This window comes from Photinus pyralis, unplaced genomic scaffold (genome assembly GCF_008802855.1).
Source record: "Photinus pyralis isolate 1611_PpyrPB1 unplaced genomic scaffold, Ppyr1.3 Ppyr1.4_LG10, whole genome shotgun sequence".
NCBI lineage: Eukaryota > Metazoa > Arthropoda > Insecta > Coleoptera > Lampyridae > Photinus > Photinus pyralis.
This window is the reverse complement of record NW_022170250.1, coordinates 7647503-7662147: the sequence shown is the minus strand read 5'-3', so window position 1 is coordinate 7662147 and position 14645 is coordinate 7647503.

Genomic DNA, 14645 nt, shown 5'->3' with positions numbered 1-14645 from the left:
GTCTTTACTAGAAGCATAATATGTGGTTAAAATTTCAAAAATCCATAAATAGGACATTTGACATTGCGCAGATGCGCACATCAAATTTTTACAACATGCGATATGCTCGTCTTTACTAGAAGCATCTGCGGTTAAAATTTCAAAAAATTCATAAATAGGAAAATTGACATTGCGCAGCCTGCGAATCCGCATCTCATTACAATATGCGATATGCTTGCCTTTACTAGAACCATTTGCGGTTAAAATTTCAAAAAATCCATAAATAGGAAAGCTGACATTGCACACCTTGTGCAAGCGCACATCTGACTTTTACAATATGCGATATGCTTGCCTTTACTAGAACAATCTGCGGTTAAAATTTCAAAAAATCCATAAATAGGAAAGTTGACATTGCACACCTTGTGCAAGCGCACATCTGACTTTTACAATATGCGATATGCTTGCCTTTACTAGAACAATCTGCGGTTAAAATTTCAAAAAATCCATAAATAGGAAAGTTGACATTGCACACCTTGTGCAAGCGCACATCTGACTTTTACAATATGCGATATGCTTGTCTTTACTAGAAGCGTCTGGTTAAAATTTCAAAAAAATACCTCCGTAAATATTGACATTGCACATCAGATTTTTACAGTATGCGATATGCTAGTCTTTACTAGAAGCATCTGCGGTTAAAATTTCAAAAAATTCATAAATAGGAAAGTTGACATTGCGCACCTTGTGCAAGCGCACATCTGACTTTTACAATATGCGATATGCTTGTCTTTACTAGAAGCGTCTGGTTAAAATTTCAAAAAAATACCTCCGTAAATATTGACATTGCACATCAGATTTTTACAGTATACGATATGCTAGTCTTTACTAGAAGCATCTGCGGTTAAAATTTCAAAAAATTCATAAATAGGAAAGTTGACATTGCGCAGCCTACGAATCCGTATCTCATTACAATATGCGATATGCTTGCCTTTACTAGAACCATTTGCGGTTAAAATTTCAAAAAATCCATAAATAGGAAAGTTGACATTGCACAGCTTGTGCAAGCGCACATCTGACTTTTACAATATGCGATATGCTTGCCTTTACTAGAACAATCTGCGGTTAAAATTTCAAAAAATCCATAAATAGGAAAGTTGACATTGCACACCTTGTGCAAGCGCACATCTGACTTTTACAATATGCGATATGCTTGTCTTTACTAGAAGCGTCTGGTTAAAATTTCAAAAAAATACCTCCGTAAATATTGGCATTGCACATCAGATTTTTACAGTATACGATATGCTAGTCTTTACTAGAAGCATCTGCGGTTAAAATTTCAAAAAATTCATAAATAGGAAAGTTGACATTGCGCAGCCTACGAATCCGCATCTCATTACAATATGCGATATGCTTGCCTTTACTAGAACCATTTGCGGTTAAAATTTCAAAAAATCCATAAATAGGAAAGTTGACATTGCACAGCTTGTGCAAGCGCACATCTGACTTTTACAATATGCGATATGTTTGTCTTTACTAGAAGCATCTGGTTCAAGTTTCAAAAAAATACCTCCGTAAATATTGACATTGTACATCAAATTTTTACAATATGCGATATGCTAGTCATTACTAGAAGCATCTGTTTTAAATTTCAAAAAATCCATAAATAGGTCATTGCACACCTTGTGCAAGCGCACATTGACTTTTACAATATGCGATATGCTTGTCTTTACTAGAAGCATCTGGTTAAAATTTCAAAAAAATACCTCCGTAAATAGGAAAGTTGACATTGCACATCAGATTTTACAATATGCGATATGCTAGTCATTACTAGAAGCATCTGTTTTAAATTTCAAAAAATCCATAAATAGGTCATTGCACACCTTGTGCAAGCGCACATTGACTTTTACAATATGCGATATGCTTGTCTTTACTAGAAGCATCTGGTTAAAATTTCAAAAAAATACCTCCGTAAATAGGAAAGTTGACATTGCACATCAGATTTTACAATATGCGATATGCTAGTCTTTACTAGAAGCATCTGTGGCTAAAATTTCAAAAAATCCATAAATAGGAAAGTTGACATTGCGCAGCTTGCGCATGCGCACATCTGACCTTTACAATATGTGATATTTTTGTCTTTACTAGAAGCATCTGCGGTTAAAATTTCAAAAAATTCATAAAGAAGAAAGTTGACATTGCGCAGTTCGCGCATCGCACATTTGATTTTTACAATATGCGATATGCTTGTCTTTACTAAAAGCACCTGTGGTTAAAATTTTAAAAAACCCATAAGTAAGAAAGTTGACATTGCTCAGTCTGCGCATATGATGTTCACAATATGCGATATGCTTGTCTTTACTAGAAGCATCTGTGGTTAACATTTCAAAAAATCTATAAATAGGAAATTTGAAATTGCGCATCTTGCGCATACGCACATCTGACTTTTACAATATGCGATATGCTTGTCTTTGATAGAAGCAAAATAATATATCCGTAAACAGGAATTTTGACATTGCGCATGCGCACTTTAAGATTTTTTGGTTGAGGGGGTGAAAAGTCAAGACGAAACTACAAGAGGGGCGAAAGCAAAGACGTACAAGAAGGGGATGCGTACACAGCCGCGGTAGTGATGCCAGCGAAAGGTGGAAGAGCAACTAAAGGGAAATTAGAATTAGGAAGAGAAATTAAAAGGGTGTACCGAAACAGAGAGGAAACAGAAAAGATGCAGGGGAAGCGGGTGATGATGAAGAAATTGAAGAGGAAGCTAAATTTATACGGATTGGAGGAATCTGGAATAAAGCGCCCACATTGATGTGAAGACGAAGAGGAGCTAAAACAAACAAAAATACCGCGGAGAGTGAAAGTGAAGAAGAAAACAGGACCTGAAGTGTAAGTAGGGGATACGAACCGGAAAGAGAAGAAAAAGAATCAGACAAGGAGCAAGGGAAGCGGATTGAGAAGAAAAGGAAAGGAAATTGAATATGATGAAGGTGAAGAAGACAAGGTAGAAAAAGAAGAGCAATGAAGAATTAAAGAGGAAGAGTTGCGTGAATGGAAAATACATATACAGTGTGTTCCAACTAACCTTTCCGGTACTTTCTTATTACTGACGTTATGAGATCAGTAACAAGACGATTGCGGACCTATTTTCATGTGAAGTTTTAGTCATAAAAAAATTACCCCTTCCGTATATATACATCATATTTAGGAACATCCTGTATACTACAAATTCCGAAAGTTTTTATCGACACGTAAGTGGACAGATTAACGGCCAAAACGTTACGTAATTTGTTTCCAATTTATCGAAAACACTTAAGGTAAATTACACGACGCAAGGCTCCGCCGTACACGCTAATCAGCGGGCGCCATTTTTGATAGCGGAAGTTACGAGAGAGGAGAAATAAACAGTAATTATATTCATTACATTAATTCCTTCATGTAAACACAATAGTAACGCGTTTTACGATCCTACATCCGCCATTTTGTTTAAGCTCGCGATGATTAAAAAAAGGTACGACAAAGACGGATGGGTGAATTTGTTGAAAGACGTAGGTGAATGATCAGTGCAGACATTTTTTCGGTTTCGGCTTACATTGACCAACTTGTGCGATTGCTTGTAAGCGAATTGTAATAAATTGTCCACACGCTCAGTGGAAAATTCTTACAAGAAAACGCTAATTCCGAGCTAGTAGTATGTAGGCGAGTTCGGCATAAATTTCATTCACTACGTTGTACCTTTTTTTATGATTATTCACACGTTTTCTGAACTTGGCACTCTCGGCAAGTCAGAATCTAAAAATTGACGACCCAAATTCATTGTACCTAACAGGCCCAAAATATTTGTTTCACAAATTTGAACAGTAAGGACAATTTTTGGACGGCAAAACTATAGTCAGAAACCGAAAGTGCCCAACAACTCTACAAGAATTTTAAAATTGAAGATTTTTGTTTCAAAAACAAAAGACCCGTTTGTTATGCCCCATTTCGTCTTTGGTGATCTGTCAAATTTTCTTATGGCGCACAATTGTCACACTTGTCGCCGGTAAAATGTTTGAAGATACATTCAGGTGGAAACAGACAAAATTTTAAAAAAAGGGCGCGTCTATTATGCGCCCACAAACTGAAACTATGCTCCATTCCGTCTTTGGTGATCTCTCAAATTTTCTTAGGGCGCACAATTGATTTTCACACTTATCGCCGGTAAAATGTTTGAAGATACATTCAGGTGGAAAACAGACAAAATTTTAAAAAAAGGGCGCGTTTGTTATGCGCCCAAAAAAAAACTGAAACTATGCTCCATTCCGTCTTTGGTGATCTGTCAAATTTTCTTATGGCGCACAATTGTCACACTTATCGCCGATAAAATGTTTGGAGATACATTCAGGTAGAAACAGACAAAATTTTAAAAAAAGGGCGCGTTTGTTATGCGCCCACAAACTGAAACTATGCTCCATTCCGTCTTTGGTGATCTGTCAGATTTTCTTATGGCACACAATTGTCACACTTATCGCCGGTAAAATGTTTGAAGATACATTCAGGTGGAAACAGACAAAATTTTAAAAAAAGGGCGCGTTGGACATGCACCCAAAAACTGAAACTATGCTCCATTCCGTCTTTGGTGATCTGTCAGATTTTCTTATGGCACACAATTGTCACACTTATCGCCGGTAAAATGTTTGAAGATACATTCAGGTGAAAACAGACAAAATTTTAAAAAAAGGGCGCGTTTGTTATGCGCCCAAAAACGGAAACTATGCTCCATTCCGTCTTTGGTGATCTGTCAAATTTTCTTATGGCGCACAATTGTCACACTTATCGCCGGTACAATGTTTGGAGATACATTCAGGTGGAAACAGACAAAATTTTAAAAAAAGGGCGCGTTTGTTATGCGCCCAAAAACTGAAACTATGCTCCATTCCGTCTTTGGTGATCTCTCAAATTTTCTTAGGGCGCACAATTGATTTTCACACTTATCGCCGGTAAAATGTTTGGAGATACATTCAGGTGGAAACAGACAAAATTTTAAAAAAAGGGCGCGTTTGTTATGCGCCCAAAAACTGAAACTATGCTCCATTCCTTCTTTGGTGATCTGTAAAATTTTCTTATGGCGCACAATTGTCACACTTATCGCCGGTAAAATGTTTGGAGATACATTCAGGTGGAAACAGACACAATTTTAAAAAAAGGGCGCGTTTGTTATGCGCCCAAAAAAGGGAAACTATGCTCCATTCCGTCTTTGGTGATCTGTCAAATTTTCTTATGGCGCACAATTGTCACACTTATCGCCGGTACAATGTTTGGAGATACATTCAGGTGGAAACAGACAAAATTTTAAAAAAAGGGCGCGTTTGTTATGCGCCCAAAAACGGAAACTATGCTCCATTCCGTCTTTGGTGATCTGTCAAATTTTCTTATGGCGCACAATTGTCACACTTTTCGCCGGTACAATGTTTGGAGATACATTCAGGTGGAAACAGACAAAATTTTAAAAAAAGGGCGCGTTTGTTATGCGCCCAAAAACGGAAACTATGCTCCATTCCGTCTTTGGTGATCTGTCAAATTTTCTTATGGCGCACAATTGTCACACTTATCGCCGGTACAATGTTTGGAGATACATTCAGGTGGAAACAGACAAAATTTTAAAAAAAGGGCGCGTTTGTTATGCGCCCAAAAACGGAAACTATGCTCCATTCCGTCTTTGGTGATCTGTCAAATTTTCTTATGGCGCACAATTGTCACACTTATCGCCGGTAAAATGTTTGGAGATACATTCAGGTGGAAACAGACAAAATTTTAAAAAAAGGGCGCGTTTGTTATGCGCCCAAAAACTGAAACTATGCTCCATTCCTTCTTTGGTGATCTGTAAAATTTTCTTATGGCGCACAATTGTCACACTTATCGCCGGTAAAATGTTTGGAGATACATTCAGGTGGAAACAGACACAATTTTAAAAAAAGGGCGCGTTTGTTATGCGCCCAAAAAAGGGAAACTATGCTCCATTCCGTCTTTGGTGATCTGTCAAATTTTCTTATGGCGCACAATTGTCACACTTATCGCCGGTACAATGTTTGGAGATACATTCAGGTGGAAACAGACAGAATTTTAAAAAAAGGACGCGTTTGTTATGCGCCGTTTTGCTCCCAAAAATTGATGCAATTTTCTCTGTAACACTGAGTCTTTTCGACTTGCTTAATTGCTCCCAATTATCGCACCTGCCGAGAGAGAAAATAGAAAATCGAAAAAAGCGTGCGCATTTCAGTGACATAATTTTAATTACGTGTATCTGGGAGCAGTTTGATAGTGGACAGACAGCTCGGAAAACTGTCCCTCTACATTAAAAATAGGATCAAGGCGAGTTCGACATAAACGATAATTTTTATTGTTAGCGCACACTTAGCCCTTGTTTACGTGCGACTTCTGTACACGTACACTTCAGAAAACAATAAGTGCATAATTCCCCTTCCTTTCAAGAAGAAAGAGGGACCTTCCCTATTATAGCAGTACTCAGTCGGCGGCAGTTCAAGCGGAACAATTCCAAAGGCAGTAAATTTTCTTTTGGTCTCGATCTCTCTATTTCCTTTTGCCGAAAAAAATTTGGTCCTTCTATATCCGAATCAATTTTTTTTACGGTGGAAATAATGGCGAAATACGTACGTACGCATTAACCATCATTTAATCGCCTTATAAAACATTATCGTCGGCCGGAATAATGCGAGTTCGTTTACGAGCGATAAGACGAAATTTACTTACGGCGGTCAATAGCGCGCGTACACAAAGGATGATTAGCTCAAATTGCGCGGTCGGCTCGCTGCAATCAGTACGCGATTATTCGACGAAGAGCGGTCTGGGTTTTATTTCAAAGTTTTCACCTTTTCTTCCTCGCGTGGAGGCGAGATATCGATCTCGCGACAAGGTTGTGGAAATCGCCGAGTGTTCCGGGTTTGATTAGGAACTTGTACAATAATAAAGTTGTACGACCTTCTAGGTTATACGAGTCACGATAACAACGCCCGTTTATCAGCGCTATGAAAATAGTCAACAAGAAGCGCATATTCGCAACAGATTTGAAAAATTTAGAATTTCTTAAACAGAATTTTGTGGCAAACTGGCAACCATCTAAATTCTTTGTGTACTTTGACCACGTTCTGTAACTCTTTTCCTCTATAAGCTACATTGCAAAAACAGAAACCACTAGAAAACTAGAAAAAAGAAAGATTTCCGAAAAACTCAACATTTGCACCCACATTAAATTAATTGATATCACCGCCCGCCCTTTGCGAGTACCTCTTCCGACCCGACCACGATAAGGGGTCGAGGAAGAGAACTATGGTTGGTAGAAATTAACTCCTTTCGTTGAGACCTTTCATTAGAGTACCATGAAGGATAAAACCAGTTCCGCCCCCCCCCCCCTCTTTTGATGAGGGGTCCAAAAGATGGGCAGTAGTTGTTAGAAAACGGTTCTCTTCGTTGAGACCTTTCATTAGAATACCATTAAAGATAATTTATTTCGAAGAGACCTTTCATTAGAATACTATGAAAGGTAGAACGCGTGCCCCCCTCCCCCCCACTCATCAAAAGTTTAACTTGGGACCACTAAAGGCATGCGTATGCAAAATCAGAGACCAATTGGTTGTGGTATGTAAAAGTTATGCACGTTTTGTTTTACTTTCAAAAACAGAATCTCAGGAAATAATGCATGTCCCCCCCCCCCCCCCCCTTTAGAGAGCGAAATTTGATGTCCGTCTGACACACTTTCAAAGTACAGGCTTGCAAAACATTCCAGGACTCTAGGACCAGGACCGTTCCCCTAGAAGTAGTTCAAAACGACAGAAGTTGGTCTGGACGGAGACGGACGGACGGATAAAACGCAAACAATGGCACGTTTTTTTTTTATTCTTAAAAAATGCGCTAAAAACCATGCGCTTAAACATGTCTGAAAGATAAATTTCCAAGATATTTTCATAATGTTTGGCACTTCCACCAAATATTTGAAACAGGATTTCAAAAACCCTGCAGAATTTTCAAAATTTCCTACAAATTTCCAAAACGTTTTCAAAGTACATCAATCATTTCCAACACATTGAAAAATTCCTTATATGTTTCTAAACTTTCACCGCCTTTTGTTGTTTTACCGTGTAGAATATTTTTTTTATTTTGAATTTTTCCTTTTTTTAGCGCATTTTTAACAATTAAAAAAAATGTGATATTGTTTGCGTTTTGTCCGTCCGTCCGTCCGGACCCACTTCCGCCGTTTTGAACTACTTCTAGACGAATGGTCCTAGAGTTCTGGAATTTTTTGCAGTAGGAAGCCTATGACGGTCATTAAATTTCGCTGTCTTAAAGCCCCCCCCCCCTTCCCTCCCCCCATGAATTATTTCCTGAGATGCTGTTTTTGAAAGTAAAACGTGCATAACTTTTCCATACACATGTCATTAGTGGTGCCGAGTAAAACTTTTGAAAATGGGGGGAGGGGCCTGAGAGGGAGTAGAAATGAATTCTCTTTCATTTATACTTGTTTCTTTTTGCTTGATTGTTGTGAGATTGTAGTGGAGTTGTATCGTTCAAATAATCCAAAAAGCGAATAGAAATTTGATTCGGCTCAAAAAAGCACCAATTATCGATAGTCTCTTTTTCATTCAATCACGTCGTATAGGTCTGTAAAAATGCGAAAAGATTTCGCTCCTACAATAGGAAGCAGGGTCTTATAATACTTTTTGGGAAAGGACAGTCGAATATCTCTTTCCTGAGGAGTATTCCATATTCCACAGGTTCGCCGTGGTGGGATCGTTTAATTTGTCCCGAAAACGATCGTTTTGTTGGGAAAGAGGGTAGCACCGGTTGGTGTGTGTGTGTGTGGGGTGGGGGTGGGGGGGATTTCGGAAAAAGAAAAAATGATTTAGAAATTTTGGAATTTTTTCGAAAACCTGTAGGAAATCTTGAAATGCGTAGGGAATGCCGAAAACATGTTTCATACACTTTGGAAATGTGTAGTAAGGTTTCTGACAGGTTTGCTCATATCTTCCATCTTCTTCAAGTTCTTCTTCGCTCGCGAACTCTTTTCCGCTCACGAGTGCTTTTTTCACTCGCTCGCGTTTTTTTCCGCTCCCGAGCGCTTTTTCACTCGCGAGCTCTTTTTCGACTAGCGAGTGCTTTTTTCGGCTCGCGAGTACTTTTTTCGCTCCCGAGCGCTTTTTCCGCTTATGAGCCTTTTTTTCCGCTCTCAAGCTCTTTTTTCGCTCGCGAACTCTTTTCCGCTCACGAGTGGTTTTTTCACTCGCTCGCGTTTTTTTCCGCTCCAGATCGCTTTTTCCGCTAATGAGCGTTTTTTCCGCTCTCAAGTTCTTTTTCACTCGCGAGCTCTTTTCGGCTCGCAAGTGCTTTTTCCGCTCCCGAGCGCTTTTTCCGCTTATGAGCGTTTTTTTGCCGCTCTCAAGCTCCATTTCGCTCGCGAGCTCTTTTTCGCTCGCGAGTGCTTTTTTCGCTCCCGAGCGCTTTTCCCGCTTATGAGCGTTTTTTTCCGCTCTCAAGTTCTTTTTCGCTCGCTCGCATACGCTTTGGAAATGCGCAGTAAGGTTTCCGACAGGTTTGCACATACCTTCCAAAAGTTCCGGGTTTCCTACACCTTTTTAAAACATGAAATTTCTTTGACATTAATGTTTTGCAAATGTTTCAACAATTTGGGAAATGTTTTGAAAATTTTGGAAATAATCCGAAAATATGTTTTGAAAATGCTTCGGGAGCAAACAAAATTATTTTGTTTTTTTTTTGAAAATTTTGGAATAAAGAATTCAAAATTTTGGAAGGGTTTTGAAACCTGTAGAAAATGTTTCTAAATGTTTCGAAATTTAGAATTTGTTAACAAAAAAATTTGGTATGAATTTTGAAATATTGACAGTGTTTAAAAATTTTTAAAATATTTCAGAAATATATCAAAAAGTTGCAAAAAATGTTGGAAATGTTTAAGAATCAAGTTGAATTTTTTTTTGAATTTTTGAAATATTTGTGTAGAAAAGATATTTCAGAAATGTTACAAAAATGTTGGAAAAGTGCAATTTCAAAATGCTTCTAGAATGTATAAAGAACATTGGAAATGTGTGCGATATTAAAGAAATTTTGGAAATATTTTGGAAAAGGAAATATACCCAAGTTGTGAAAAAAGCATGGCACATGAAAAACCGAACAATTTTCGAACTTTTTTCAGTTTTTGCTCTATATCTCCTAAACTATGCATTTTTCGAGGAAAGTCACGATACACGTTTTTGAAGAGCATTATTACTGTGACGGAAACGTGCTGGAATATTTTAGACTTTTCTAATGTTTACAAAATTATAACATTTTGATAAACACGACAGGAATTTATGCCCGAGATGGCTTTCGCCGAAGTCGAAGGCGATTTCGGCATAAATTAAGCCCACATCTCGAACCTACACCCAAAACGCGTTTCGCTTTTTTGAACGCCACAGGCCAATCCGAAATGCAAATTTTTTCAATCGGGGTCATTTCATTCACTTTGAACGTACGCGCGGACGAATATTCCTAAAAGAATTGGGACACCTGCTACCGGATTTCTGCCCCGTCACCGACCGCGAACAAATTCCAAATTTCGTCCCATTCACAAGACAACCTGCCATTCTCATTTTTCCCACCTTTTGATTATTCACATCCGTCGCCGTCATTTGTCTTAAGATGATTCACCTTTTGCCATAATCAATCGTGCGTTAATTAAACAAAAATGAGGGACCACTATCCCACCACCCTCATTGGCGGACGTTGCTATCTCGATGCAGGTGCCTTTTTCGACGCACTCGGTAAGACGCGGAGTCCCAATTGCGTTTTAATCGCAATAAATACGTCACCGGCTTCAGAAGGACCAAAATTGGCAGGAAAATGTTTTCTAATCTGAGAAAAATGAGGTTTTCGTTATCAAGCTCGCACCGTTTCGGCTTAATTTCGGAGGATGCCGAGATGCAATCGCGTTCGACGTATTTAAATATAAAAAGAATTAAACAACTACCGGCATTAAAATTAAAAGTGCAAAAAGTGGCTATCAACCGGGCGCCTACCTTTCGATTTGCATTGTTGTAACACGAAATTATGCGCAATTTGTCCTTCGACCACGCAACAACAAAAAAGAAGTGAATGAGCAATAAGCGCTCGTTTTAGTTTCTGTACTGCGAACTAAACTAAAAAATCGTCAAATTGAAGAGATAAATTGGACGCAAGTGGTGAAGCAATCCAATGAGGCGTTCGGTATTGAGTTACACACGCCAATGTCATATACAACTGGGACAATCTATTACAATTTCGGCTAATTTAAATTAAAATTCCTGGTAATTAAGCATACAATCCCATTAGGTCAGTAGCACGCCATCGATTTTGAAGACGCCCTCTGGTGGCCTTTTGTGTTGTAACAAAAATGAAAATTGACTTCCACAATTAGCATATTTCATGCTGCAATCCGTTATTATAATGCAAACCAGACCAGACCCATTCTGATCATGCTAAGATGGTGACCCTGAGAATATACATTGGAATATACAGGGAATATCCAAATGTTTATTATAAAACTGACCTTTCTGCTAATTTTGACAAGGTATAGACAGCCCTGGTAGTATACTCCGCACTATATTTCAATAAAAAAATATTATAATCCCGAGCGAGTCGTAACAGAAATTTGGGCGAATATTTCCGGTATATTCCGCCTAGATAATATATTGAAAGTGAAATAGTACTGCCATAAACCGTGCCCGGAGTTGTCGAACAATCTACAGACGCAATCCTCAAAGATCCGCAACCTCGTAGTCAACACTGCAAGTATATTCCAAAATGGACTGAGTGCCGAAAAGATAACAGGAGAAGATAGGCAACACTGCACGTAGATTTCGAGTGATAGAATTTATTCAGAACTAGAGAGATGCCATTAAGCAAGTCGCACTGCTAGTATATTCCGAAGGATATTTTTCAACAAAATTATTACAACACGAGGAAATAATTGTCGAACTCGCCTGTGGCTCGGCAATCGTGCTCTCGTGTTCTAATAATTTTGTTTAAAAAGATTATTCAGAATATACGTTAAGTGTTGCCTATTTTCGCCTAGGCTCTCCTGCGGTGCACATTCCGATTAATATGTTAAAACAAAATTAATATAACGCGGAGAAATAACCGCCGAGCGAGCCGCAGGCGAGTTCGACACCAGCCTAGGCGAAAAGGGTCAATGCTGCCAGTATATTCCGTTTTAAACAAAATGGTTACAAGTATATTCCGATTCATATTTTTAAATAAAATTATGATGACACGAGGACACGATTGCCGAGTGACCAGCAGCTGATTCAACACGAGCCTAGGTGAAGATAGTTCACGTTGCAAGTATATTCCGATTCATATTTTTAAAGAAAATTTTGACCAGCCGAGGACATGATTACCGAAGGAGCCGCTGGCGAGTTGGGCACAAGCCTAGGCGAAGATATTCCACACTGCAAGTATATTCCGGTTCATATTATTAAAGAAAATTTTGACCAGCCGAGGACATGATTACCGAGCGAGCCGCTGGCGAGTTGGGCACAAGCCTAGGCGAAGATAGTTCACACTTCAAGTATTTCCGGTTCATATTTTTAAACAAAATTGTGACAAGACGAGGGCAAGATTGCCGAGCAAGCCGTAGGCGAGTTCGGCATATGCCTAGGCGACGATATTCCACACTGCAAATATATTCCGGTTCATATTTTTAATAAAATGATAACCACACACGCCTAGGCGAAGATACTCAACACTGCAAGTATATTCCGATTCATATATTTAAAGAAAATTTTGACCAGCCGATGACATGATTGCCGAGCGAGCCGCTGACGAGTTGGGCACAAGCCTAGGCGAAGATAGTTCACACTTCAAGTATTTCCGGTTCATATTTTTAAACAAAATTGTGACAAGACGAGGGCAAGATTGCCGAGCAAGCCGGAGGCGAGTTCGGCATATGCCTAGGCGAAGATATTCCACACTGCAAATATATTTCGGTTCATATTTTTAATAAAATGATAACCACACACGCCTAGGCGAAGATACTCAACACTGCAGATATATTCCGATTCATATTTTTAAAGAAAATTTTGACCAGCCGAGGACATGATTGCCGAGCGAGCCGCTGGCGAGTTGGGCACAAGCCTAGGCGAGAATAGTTCACACTTCAAGTATTTCCGGTTTATATTTTTAAACAAAATTTTGACCAGCCGAGGACATGATTGCCGAGCGAGCCGCTGGCGAGTTGGGCACAAGCCTAGGCGAAGATAGTCCACACTTCAAGTATTTCCGGTTCATATTTTTAAACAAAATTATGACAAGACGAGGGCAAGATTGCCGAGCGAGCCGCTGGCGAGTTGGGCACAAGCCTAGGCGAAGATAGTCCACACTTCAAGTATTTCCGGTTCATATTTTTAAACAAATTATGACAAAGACGAGTGGCAAGAGCGAGCAACCGGAAGGCGAGTTCGGCATATGCCTGGCGAAGATATTCCACACTGCAAATATTATTTCGGTTCAAATTTTTAATAAAATGATAACCACACACGCCTAGGCGAAGATATTCCACACTGCAAGTATATTCCGATTCATATTTTTAAAGAAAATTTTGACCAGCCGATGACATGATTACCGAGCGAGCCGCTGGCGAGTTGGGCACAAGCCTAGGCGAATATGGTTCACACTTCCAAGTATTTCCGGTTCATATTTTTAAATAAAATTATGACAAGACGAGGGCACGATTGCCGAGCAAGCCGGAGGCGAGTTCGGCATAAGCCTAGGCGACGATATTCCACACTGCAAATATATTCCGGTTCATATTTTTAATAAAATGATAATCACACAAGCCTAGGCGAAGATATTCCACACTGCAAGAATATTCCGGTTCATACATTGAAATAAAATGATGACCACTCGAGGATATGATTATCGGTACAAGCCTAGGCGAAGATAGTTCAGTGTATTCTGATTCATACTTTGAAATTACCACACGAGGAAATATTTGCCGAGCGAACCTAGGCGAAGATAGTGCACACTACAAGTATTCCGATTTGTACTTTTAAATAAAATTATGACCACACGAGGACATGCCTAGGTGAAGATAGTCCACACTACAATTATATTCCGATTCGTGTTTTTTAAACAAAATTATTACAACACGAGAACCGGATTGCCAAGCGGGCCACAGTTGAGTTCGACACCAGCCTAGGCGAATATGGTCAACACTAAGTATATTCCGATGATATTTCAAACAAAATTATTACCACACGAAATGCAGGAATATACTTGCTGTGTTGATTATCATCGCCTCGGCTATAAAATTTTAGTTTAAACGATCATTCAGAATATACTTGATGTGTTGACAATTTTAACCTAGGGTCAACTGCGACGTACATTCCAATTAAGTAATATTTTTAAACAAAATTATCAAAACGCCATGTAATAATGGCCTAGGTTTGTATGTTCATAATTTTATTTAAAAATACCAATCGGAATATACCTCGGAATATACACGCCTCGTCGAAAAAGGTCCACACCGCAAGTACATTCCCTCGCGTATTCCAGTTGGAATTATAAAATGAAAATAATACAAGTCGAGGACATGATTGCCTAGCGAGCCGTGGTCGAGTTCTGCTTAAGCCTAGGCAATGAAGGTC